The 12,710-nt window shown below is 43.8% G+C and overlaps 1 protein-coding gene across 1 annotated transcript in view; it reads right to left on the minus strand.

Annotated features, from left to right (window-relative positions):
• LOC122791184 (calpain-13-like) overlaps positions 1–12,710 on the minus strand; it is a 1,289,367-nt gene that overhangs the window by 247,163 nt on the left and 1,029,494 nt on the right. The window lies entirely within an intron of this gene.

The following is a 12,710-nucleotide window of genomic DNA, read 5'->3' on the forward strand; positions in this document are numbered from 1 at the left end:
ACCTGCTGGTGGTGATGACTGCCTACTGTTGTTTCTTACACAGGGAGACTGCAGTCTCCCTGCTGGCCTTTTTTTGCTTGAAAATATACATATAATGATTGTCCTTTCTTGTGTATGGGTGTTATGTATACAATACAGAGAACAGCATGCTTTGGAGCTGCTGACATGTTATACCTAAAAGACAAGAGTTTACTTCCATCTTGGATTGTACCTTGAATAATTTTGAGTAAGTTATTTATCCACAACAAAAGTATAACATCACCTGGAATCCTGACAAGTAAGTCTTATTTAATTAAAAAAAAATAAATAAATAAAATAAAAATATTTTCAGTACTTTCAAATGCACAACATAAACAGCAAGTATGGCTTATTAAACATTGAGATCTTAATTAGCCTGTTTAAGTAGAGTGAAATATAAGAAATAGTTAATATAGCTTCAGTTATTATAACAGCATGCAGTACAGGGAGCACCTGGACACAATATGAAGAAAATCCAAAACAATACAATTGCTTTATGAAAAATGCATTCAACAAATTAGTGAATGAGTGTCATTACTCCAAAACCCATCCAGACTTCCATGACTTGTCTGGTAGAAATGTGACCATCCTTATTTTGTGTGTCTGTGGTAAGTATTGCCAGAATCAGTTAAATAAGAAAAGCCCAGCACCAATGGAATAATCTGGTAAGTTTGGATGAGAGGTTCCTATTATGGCAAAGAAGGTAAGGAATACTCAAACTGTCCTATGGGGAAAGTATATATTGATAAAACTAATGAGAAAAATTAATATTCTGCTATATTGTACATGCCTTGTGCCATGACAGAAATCTTGCATAGTATTCAGAAGTTTTCAAAACATTCGAAGGGTACTCACAGTAGATGATAAAATTGTACATCAGGGCTCTTTTACAGATGAATAAACTGTTGAATGATATAAACCAGAAATGTTCACAGTCTTTTAATGTTATAAAATTTACTGAACTGAAAATTAGCATTGCATTGTTCAGGTCTGCTTTAGTCTGCTTTAATTGAACTTGTAGATTAAATGCTGACTACCCCATAGGTTCATAGGTTCATAGGTTCATACTAGGCTATCTGCCCAAGGGCATTTATAAGCCTAGCCCAGAGTTTTGTTGCTTTCACCACCCCTTTAGTTTGGAGGATACTATGCCCATTATTTTGCTGTGCCTCTGTCAAGCAGTGACACTGAGATAATCCCTGGGGTATATCTGCGATCTCCCATCCATTGGTCAAGATTTCTCTTGAACAAAGCCAGCGAGGTGCTCTGCCTCACATGTACCGGGATTTTGTTCCACAGCATAGCGAGTCTCTGGGTGATGAATCTGTCCCTCCAGCACATCCTATTAATAACCGAGTCAAGGTTTAAGTCTCCGCCCTTGTAGTTCTGAGGGATCTAGATTTTTTGAGGTGAAGCATGTTCATCAATTCTGGGTTGGACATGGCCTTGTATGTCAGGCACAGGTCACCTCTGAGCAGACGGTAAGCGACTGAATAGAGCTGGAGTTCCTTCAGTCGGGCAGCATAGGACATATTTTTGAGACCCTTTATCCTTTTGGTGAGGAACTTTTGGGGCCTTTCCAGTTGCTGCAGGTGTCGTGTCAGATACATTCTGAATGGGGCATTGTACTCAATCATTGGTCTGATGAGTGATGAGTACAGGGGACGATGACCTCCCTTGATCTAGATGTGAATCCCTTCATGATCAGGTGGGCAATGTAGAAGGTCTTCCTAACTACTTTGGCAACGTGAGTGTCAAACGAAAGATTACTGTCAACCTGGGTCCCCAGATCCCTGATAACCTCTTCTGTGCTTAGTGGGTTGCTGCCTATATGGTAGCTAGGGGTAACCTTGTTTTTCCCGAAGGGTATGACTATGCATTTTTTGGTGTTTAACTTTAGGCCATGGCTCTGGCACCAGTTATCCATTTCTATAAGACCCTTCTGAAGGATATCTGTGTCAGATGTGTTCTCAACTATGGCGCCCAGTTTGCAGTCATCTGCAAATTTTGTCAGCCATAATCCTCCTGTGTTTGCTTGTACTTCTGAAAAGTAGATGCCGAACAGGAGTGGGCCCAGGACTGAGCCCTGTGGGACACCACTTGTGACAGGCTTTGAGTCTGACATGGCGCCAGCAACTCTGACCCTGTGGGTTCTGTCACTTAGCCAGTTTGCAACCCATCTTGTGACGTATGGGTTTACATTTAAGCTGATGAGTTTTTCAATGATACCAGGTCAAGGTAGGCTGTGTGGACTGCCTTTCCCTCATCAATGGCCTTGGTGACTGTTTCGAAAAAGTCAACCAAGTTTAAAAGGCATGATCTGCCTTTGACAAAGCCAAACTGGGTCGGATCCAAAGTCTGCAAGTCCATGTATTTATTTATGAGTTCCATTATGATCCTCTCCATAGCTTTGCAGATCAGGCTTGTCAAGCTGATGGGACGGTAATTTCCAGGGTCGGTGGAGGCACCGCCTTTGTGAAGTGGGACCACAGTTGCCGTACGCCACTCCTTAGGCATGTATCCTGAGGTGAGGCTAAGATTAAACAGCTGCCATAACTGCGGGTTTAATTCCTCATTGAGTTTGTGGAGCACACAACCAGGGACACCATCTGGTCCCATGGATGCTGTGTTTTTTGCCTTGGAGAGAGCAGTTCTCACCTGAATGTTGGAGATGTTTGGGGGGCTACAATCCTCTGGTATAGATATCCCACCTTTTGGGGGGGGGGGGAGTTTGCACTGAACCTGTCAGCCAGTATGTTGGCAATGTCTGTAGGTTCAGTAATTTTTACATCATTTTGAACTAATTCTGAGCATATCTGGGAGTTTCCTCCCAGGTTTCTAACATAGCTAAAAAAGGCCTTATGATTGTCTTTTGAGTCCTTAGCGACTTTTCTCTCAAAATTTGCCTTGGATGATTTTATGAGAGATCTTAGTTTTTTTACTTATAATGATCAAGGGTGTCTTCCTTTTTAAGGATTTTGCACTATCTTGTAGTAGCTTCCTCCTTTTGTTGTAGAGCTTGTTTATGGCTGGGGTCCACCAGACTGGACGCTTGCCTTTGGTACAAAGAGTCTTTGTTTTGTTTGGGATTGCCTGATCCATGCAGTCCTGTAGGTGCTGGTAGAAGGCATTTGTAAGTGATTCAGCGGCTTGACTAATGGTTTCTGCAGGCTCGGGGGCCTTAAAAGAGACCACACTAGTCTTTAGAAGTGTGAAGTCGGCTTTTGAGAAGTTCTTCACTGTGGTCTTTTTATCTCAGGTGGGGGCGGGATGTGGACTTCCAGTGAGATTAGTTTATGGTCTGATCTCACCAGTGAGGGGTATACTTCCGGTGTTGAACATTGTGACCCCATGTTCGTGATGATGAGATCTAGTATGTTTTCTCCTCTTGTGGGGATGGTGACTAGTTGTTCCATGGCATTTGAGTTTATGAACTCTAGGAACCTTTGGGCTAGAGTGTTGGGGCTTGAGTAGTGATCCCAGTCTATATTCGGGTAGTTGAAGTCACCTAGTATGATGGTGTTTGGAGATACATTTATCCTCCAGTGTTTTCAGGAAAGCTATGTGAGGTTCCTGAGATTGAGAGGGTGGCCTGTAACATGCTACAAATTGCAGAGCAGTCTTGCCTATGGTTAATTGCACCTGGATGGTCTCCGATGCATTGTGCGTTGCCACCAACCTTGAGGTGTGGGTGTCCTTGATGAATATAGACACCCCCCTCCTTTCTTGGTGTTGTCCGGATTTTGGGGCCGGAACGCATGATATGAGGTAAAACCTGATAGTGCCGGGTGCTCTCGGAGCCTTGAACCAGGTTTCAGTCACAGCACAGACATCGATGTTCTCCATACCGAGAAGGGCCTCGAGTGCGTGCATCTTGAGGTTGAGACTTCTGGCATTGAGCAGCATTACCCTTAGTTTTTTTCCTTTTTTGTGTTCTAGGGTGGTAAGTTTAGAATTTGAGCCTTGCCTAAAAAAGGCACTATGGGGGTGGCAAGAGCCTTTGCCAATATCCGGAAGCCCAGGGGTGACAGGTGCAAGCCGTCCCTTGTGAAGCAGCGTGGCTTGTCCAGCATGTCATCCCAGGCAGACAGACATTGGATCCCCTTTGAATGACACCAGAGTTTAAGCCAATTATTAAAGCTGATCATCTTGTCTCTGTATTGTGGCATCATTCTTGGTGAAGGTAGAATACTGCTCAAGGTCAGGGTCATACCTGCCTGGGCTACATAATCAGAGAGCTCCTCTATGTCTCTTTTCATGTAGTCCAAGGAGGTACGTCTCAGGTCGTTTACACCAGCGTGGACAATGACAGAGTCGTACTCGTACCTGCTTTTTTGTACAGCTGTAACCATAGACTAATTACACGATCATGTAGCAATAATGCAAAATTGTAATATAAGCACAATACTGTGATGTCGTGTTTATTTATTTATCTTATATTTGTTGACCAATGAAGTCTGGTTGGGCACAAAGATCTCTTTTCAGAGGAGCCAGAGAGAAAAGCTCCAGTACATACAGTACAATCAAAATATTTTATATTATACAATATTAACAATTTCAGGCAGAACATAATTCAAATATATTTTACAATATCAAAATGGATAAGATAGTCACTATACACAAAGTAGTAAGGCTTCTAATACTAATTATTATCTATATGGATAGTTAAAAAATAACTATGCAGTAGGGTAGATGTCATATTTCAGAGTACTAAGTAATTTATATAGGGTGGATTGCAAATGTTTGACTTAATTTTGAGATATAAATGCTTGGACAGCTCAGTGGTGCAGTGGTTTGTGTTGTCACTGTGACACACCTACAATGGCCCAGTAATCAAGGAACCTCAATCCTCACCACTGGCAACAGTGAGGGACGTACACAATGGGAGGATGACAAGAACACACACAGTAAAGTACAATTTCCCTTAAGAGCACACAGAGATCACAGTCAGTCTGGGGGCTGGTTTATCTGTCTTTCTCCAGATCCCCAATATGACTCCCACTGGCACAGCTATAAAGTTGAGTCTTTAGCCAGGTTCCAAGCTAAGTCCTCCCAACACTCTCTCTCTGCCCAACCAGTGCTTCATGCCCCTGCCCAAGTAGCTGACACACACACACTCTTTGAAATTAGATTTTTATATATATATATATATATATATATATATATATATATATATACACACACACACACACACACACACACACACACACACACACACACACACACACACACACACATACACACCCGCACACACACGAAAGGCTGGCACAGGTTTACTAGCTATGCCCCCTTCTGCCCAGACCATAAGGTAGTTATCAATGCCAACAGAACCCCTTATCAGCTACTTTAAGGCCCTTCCCAAAGGATGACCAATCCTACTGTTTAATGTTACTATTATCCAAATGGTAAGTGTGACCAAGAGCAATGCTATTTATGAGTGGCCTGTAGAGTGTCACCAAATACATATGCAAGTACTCTAAGAGCTGAAATATGTCTCTCAAATATCAGCCACAAAGCTAGGTTTAAATATATTTAACAATAAATAATAAAAGAACAAGGCAATACTCAAATGCAGTAACTACAGAGTTCAAAATCACAAGAAAGACTTTAAAACAATATTGCAGAACAGTCTCAAATAAATACAGAAAAATCTAAACTAATCTTTAATATTTTCCTATCTATATCTAAGAGAGATACTATGCCCTAAGTCTTACTTACAACAAGTGTAGATGTAGTGCTGATGATAAGTGGATGCTTCTAGGTCCAAGACAAGATAGAAAATGCCCACACAGTCTCTCTCTAAAAGAGTATTTAAATTACTATCAAACATTACTGCTAGGTCAGCTTGGATGAAATCACTCTTTGTCACCTGCCATCAGTTCCAAGACTAACAGATACTAACAGAATTTTAACATTTCTGTGTGAGAAGTACACATCTCTCAGAAGTTTGCAGAACATGGAAGTCGTAAAACAATAAAACACTTTTATGTTTGAAACCTAGCAATTATTTCTGTTTCAATACAATACAACCCCCCCTAGCTCTAGACATTGTGTCTGCTGCTGAGCTGAAACTGAGAGATAACAGAATCATAAAACACTTTAATTTCAACTTATTTTCTTGAAGCTTTGGAAGTTAACTCTGTATGTTTCGGCTTCTCCTATTAAAACAAACATTTCCACAGTTATATAGTTTATATACATTTCTGTTATTCTCCAGTAGGGTACTCCATGGACACATCCTTGAAGCTCAGTAATGTACAAACCCTGTTCACCACATACTTCTGCACCAATAGTTTAATATACACATAATATATAGTTATGTTACATTTGTAAGACAAGCATATGACTAATATTAATATTCACAAATGACATATGATTATTTACAAAATTCCAGATAGCTGGTCTGGCAGTGTCACAATTCTCCACCCCCCGAAACCTCAAGCTAGTTTTCCAAGTGACCCTTGAGAAACATTGCTTGAGAGGGTAGAGCCTATCTGGGAATACCTAACCCATTCCCTGTCTTGAGAGCCCATCTGCATTGGCATTGCTTACCCTATTGCGGTACTGTTCATATCATATGCTTGTAATCCTAGGCTCCACCTTAGTGACTTGGCATTTTGCTGGCTGGTTCGATGTAGCCACATTAAGGGATTGTGATCTGTAACTACAGTGAATGTCCTTCCATACAGATAAGACTGAAGTTTCTGTAGTGCCCACACTATGACAAGGCATTCCTTTTCTATGACTGAAATAAACCACTGGGTGCTCTTCTCCCTCTGAGGAAACTTGGCTAAGTACAGCCCCCACCCCATGGTTTGAAGTAACCACCTGCACAACAAATTATTTGCTGTAATCTGGACTGGCTAACACAGGGGGTACTCCTAAAGCTCCTTTAAGCTTCTGCAATGCCTGCTCACATGCTGCAATCCATACTACCTTATCTGACATGTTTCTCCTTGTCAGGTCTGTGAGGGGATCAGCTATGGTACTATAACTGGGGATGAACTTTTTGTAGTACCCTGCTGTCCCTAAGAATGCCCACACCTGTTTTTTGGTAAGAGGGGCAGGCCATGCCTGAATGGCTACCACTTTAACAGGTTCTGGCCTGACCTGACCACTCCCCACTCTATGTCCCAGGTAGGAGACCTTTGTCATACCCACCTGACATTTGCTGGGCTTAATGGTTAACCCTGCCCTCTGTAGTCTGTCCAGCACCTCCCTGACATGCTGAAGGTGCGCTTGCCAGGAATGGCTATAGATGGCAATATCATCTAGGTAAGCAAGACAAAATCTCCTGTTCCTGCTAGGATATGCTCTACCAGTCCCTGGAAAATCACTGGGGCATTTTTCATCCCCAAGGGCATCTTTGTAAACTCATTCAAGCCAAAAAGAGTCACAAAAGCTGACCTCTCTCTAGCACTGGGAGTCAAGGGCTCCTGCCAGTAACCCTTGGTAAGATCAATAGTGGTAAAATACTTAACCCCACCCAGCTGCTCTAGGGCTTCATCTGTCCTAGGCATGGGGTACGCATCTGACTCTGTTTGACTATTTAATTCCTGTAGCCCACACAGAACCTGGTGCTGTCATCCTTCTTTGGTACCAGCACCACTGGGGAGGCCCAGGGACTGCTGGACTCCTGAATTACCCCTAGTTCCATTATTTCATGTATCTCCTCCCTCAGAGTCTGTTTGAATCTCTCAGGCACCCTGTAAGGGGCCAACTTAATATGCCTTTGGGGTCCTCTATCCACATGCTGGTGCACCAGGTGGGTGCACCCTGGTTTCCTAGTGAACATGTCCACAAACTCCTGTAACATTGCTTGGATTTCTCTGATCTGGGCAGGGACTAGCTGTGGGACACTGCTACCCCTTCTACTGAGGTCAGTCCGAGCCTCACTGAGGAGATCAATCACTAGATCCCTCTCTGAATCCTTCTGCCATCCATTGCAAATACTCAGCACAAGGGTCTCCCTATCATGGTAAGGTATCATGTTAACATGGTACAATTTGTGCCCCTGCCCCCTGCCTCGCAGTTCTACCATGTAGCTAACATCACTGATGTTCCTTACCACATTATAGGGTCCCTCTCAAGCTGCCTACAGCTTGTTGTGTCTGACAGGAATGAGAACCATTACCTGCTGCCCTACAGCATACTCTCTAGCTCGAGCATTCCTGTCATACCAGACCTTTTTCTGTTGCTGCCCTTCTGCCAGGTTCTCCTGGGCCAAGCCCATAAGTTCTCTGAGCCTTGTCCTAAGGTTTAGGACATATGCCACAACAGACTCCTTGTGATATTCACATTCACCCTCCCACTCATCTCAAATCAGATCTAGAGGTCCCCTCACCCTATGCCCATACAGCAGCTCAAAGGGTGAAAAACCTATGGATTCCTGGGGCATCTCTCTGTAACCAAATAACAGATGAGGCAAATATTTGTGCCACTCCCTCTTAAACTGGACTGCAAATGCCCATTTTCAGTGTAGAGTTTAACCTCTAACAAGACCATTAGTCTGGGGATGGTAGGGGTTGGTCATTAGGTGCTTCACCCCACAGTACTTCCACAGACAAGCCAGCAGGTCTGACATGAAATTGGCACCTCTGTCAGTCAGTATTTTTTGGGGAAACCTACCCTGCTGAAAATCTCTAACAAAGCATTTGCCACCTTTTCTGCCTCAATGGAGGACAGAGCCACTGCCTCAGGGTATCTTGTAGCATAAGCTACTACCACTAGGATACACCTTTTCACTGTGGAACTTGGGGTACTCAGAGACCCCACAATATCCATAGATAACCTCTGAAATGGCTCCTCTATCACAGCCAAAGGCATCAAAGAAGCTTTCCCCTTGTCTCCTGCCTTGTCTCCTGCCTTGTCTACCTTTTGGCACTGCTCACAGGTCCTGCAGTACCCTGTTACATCTCTAGAAATCACAGGCCAATAAAAGTTGTGCATAATATGTCTCTTTGTATGTTTTATGCCCATATGACCTGCAAAGGGAATATAATGGGCTATGGCTAGAAGTGCCAGATGGTAGGCTCTGGGCACTACCAACTGCTGTATTCTCTCACCCTCTAGCCATCCCTCAGGGGTCCTCTCTCTATACAGTACCCTTTGTCCCAGTATACAGATTCCCCCTTCCCTTGAAAATCGGGTACATCACTAGCTACCTCTCTGAAGCTTTGTAATGTGGGGTCTGAGGGCTGAGCCTGTCTCAACTCTCTCTTAGTAACCATTCCCAGCTTCCCTTCTACAGAAAGTCTGGTATTGTCTGACAGTGGTGCCTCACTGTTAACCTGTGTACCACTACTCACCTCTGCCCTTGCAGTCACTCTGTCCAAGGGAGCATCAGTACCAACAAGCAGCTGTGGCTCACCTTTAGTATCACTGCTACAGGTTAGATCCCTCCCTGAAGTAACCACCTCCCCAGTCCTGGCTACAAGTGTGTGGTCTGTCTGGGTCTCCCACAGGCTACCAGACCCACATACTTGTCTCCAAGCCTGACTGCATGTAACTGCATGCACCAGTGTACTGCATTAACAAAATAATTCCCTATCAGGACATCTGCAGGGATATCCTCAAACACACCTACTTGCTTGCTTCTGTTTCCATCCTCATAGTCAAGGTGGACCCTAGCCAAAGGTATTTGGAATGAGACCCCTCCTAAAGCTCTGACTGGAGTAGACTGCCCAAGCAAGTAGTGTTCCTTTGTAATCATTGCAGGCTTCACAATGGTTAGGTCAGAGGTTGTCTCTCTTAGCCATGGCTTCTTTCCCATTCACTAAGACAGGATATAACCTCTTGTGGTAGTTTGGTACCTTTATTGTCTTGAGACAACCTGCTATTAGCATTTTGTCATTCCCACTTACTGGCTCTCCCACCTTTTATTCCCCATCCTGCCTCCATGGACATCTATATGCTACATGGCCCCACTGGTTGCATTTAAAACATTTACCCCTTGGTCTTGGACATGTACTTGGGCTAGTGGCTTCCCCTGCTACTGGCAGACTCTGTTGGGGCAGTCTGGGTTGCCTGCCAGGGCTTTCCTTAGACCCAGGAGCAGCACTGGGTGTCCCTTTCCTGTGCAGTGATGCCCTGCTTGCTAGGTATAGGTCTCCCATCTTCCCCAACTCATCTGCAGTAGTGCATTGTTTATTAGCTAACCAGATTCTCATGTCCTCAGGCAAAGTGGCAAGAGCTTGTTCCCCTCACCAAAATGTCTGCCAGCCCTTCAGAAGTGGTGACCTGACACCCACCTATTAAAATAAGTGCTTAGTTCAGCAATATATTCACACACACTTTCATCTGCCTTGTGTCTATGCTCACAAAACTTTTTTTCTGTAAGCTTCAGGTGTTAACTTAAAATATTCTAAAAGGCAGTTCTTTACAACATTATAATTTAAACAATCAGTATCAGACACTTTAGAAATTACAGTTACAACTTTACCATGGAGTAAGGGGGTCAGGAACTGTACCCAGAGCCTTTGATCAACATCATACTGTTTACATACCCTCTCCAACATATGAATGAAACTATCAAAATGATTCCCCTCTGTAAACTGTGGAAGAAATTTACTGGTCTTTGCTGCTTCTGGGATTCGGTTACTCCCTTCCGCATTACCTCCATGACTCTGGCAAAGAGATAGCATCTCCTTTTCATGTTGCCTCTGCCTCTCATTCTGTTGAGCTTCCAGGTGTCACAGTTTCTCATTTTCCTCAGCCTCAAGACATCTCAGTTTCTCTGCTGCTTCTATTTCCAAATGCTTGGCATCCAGCCCAAGTCTGTTTAACTCCAGATGGATGTTTAAGTCCTTGGTGGAAAGGTTGAGCTGTCCATTTTCTGAGAGCTGTACATCTCCACAGCCAGTCTGATTGTCCTCCTGGTTGCTATTCTGTGATGCAGCTGTGACTAATGATGCAATCATGTCTGCTTAAGTCAGGCTGGCATACACCAGTCCTTTAGCCTGGCACACCTCAGCCAACTGTCATCTTGTCAGCTTGCCATACTCCTCTGCTGACATGCTTGCCTTCTCTCCCTGACTAACTAGGCTAACAAAAAAAATAAATAAAACAACTGCGATATGAACTCTGAATGTTCACTGGGTGGCTGATTGAAAGTAAAAACACATTCAGTGACCACTGTACACAGGCTACAGGAATTCACTATCCACACCACTACAAGCCAATTAATATGGGATGTGGCTAACCCACTGCCAACTAATTAATATGTGATGTGGATATCCCTCCACTGCTAACCAATTAATATGTGATGCCCCTGCACTGTCCTAGGCTATAGATAAGGGAAAGGAGGTACACACGGCTTACCTTGACCTTGCTAAAGCATTTGACACCATTCCCCATTCGGGTATTATTGATAAACTCACCAACCTGGGCATAAACCCTTACGTCACAAGATGGATCATAAACTGGCTCTCAGACAGATCCCACAAAGTAAGAGTAGTGGGATCTATGTCTGAGTCCAGATCAGTAACGATTGGTGTGCCTCAAGGCTCTGCCCTGGGGCCCCTCCTGTTTGGCATTTACTTCTCAGAAGTACAGGCAAGCACTGAAGGGCTGTGGCTGACCAAGTTTGCAGACGACTGCAAACTGGGTGCTATAATAAAGTCACTGGCCGACATGGATATCCTCCAGAAGGGCCTTGATGAGACTGATGCATGGTGTCAAAGCCATGGTCTCAAGCTAAATGCTAAAAAATGCATAGTAATCCACTTTGGAAAAAACAGAGTACCGGCAAACTACCACATAGGAGGTAACCCCTTGAAATCTGAAGTAGTAATAAGGGATCTAGGGATCCAAGTAGATACTCAGCTTTCCCTTGATAACCATGTTGCCATGGTGGTTAGAAAATCCTTCTATGTGACCCATCTGATCACAAAAGGGTTCGCATCAAGATCTAAGGATGTAGTGGTGCCCCTCTACTCTTCCCTCATCAGACCCATTATTGAGTACAATGCACCAATTGGAATGTACCTGGCTAGGCATCTCCAGCAGCTGGAGAGACCACAGAGATACCTCACTAAGAGGATTACTGGCCTCAAACAGTTGCCCTATGCAGCACGATTGAAAAAAACTAAGGCTTTTCTCTGTTGCATACCGCCTTCTCAGAGGCGATCATCTCTGTCTAACATACAGAGCCATGTCCAACCCAGAACTGTTGAACATGCTCCATCTTAGCAAAACCAAATCCACTCAAGCTACATGCTCTAGGGATATAAACCTCAGCAGAACAATGAATAGAACATGCTGGAGGGATAGATTCCCTTTGCAAAGACTTCCCTTGCTATGGAACAAAGTCCCGATCTACATAAGACAGAACCCCTCACTATCACTCTTCAAGAGGAACCTTGACGAGTGGATGGGTGACAGAGGGTTCACACCAGGGATCATACCAACAGCTCTACTAGATAGGGGCCAAGGGTACTAGCTGCTAGATCAAGGGCATAGTGAACTAACCAAAGGGGCAGTGAATACTGCACAATGTGGCTGGGCTAATATATGCCTTCGGGCAGATAGCCCAGTATCTACCTATGAACCTATTAACCTATAATAATCAAAGAGCCTCAATCCTCACCAGTGGCAAAAGTGAGGGATGTACACAATGGGAGGATGACAAATACACACACAGTAAAGTACAATTTTGCTTAAGAGCACACAGAGATCACAGTCAGTCTTGGGGC

This window comes from Protopterus annectens, chromosome 1.part2, assembly GCF_019279795.1.
Source record: "Protopterus annectens isolate FY-2018-M chromosome 1.part2, PAN1.0, whole genome shotgun sequence".
NCBI classification, from domain to species: domain Eukaryota; kingdom Metazoa; phylum Chordata; order Ceratodontiformes; family Protopteridae; genus Protopterus; species Protopterus annectens.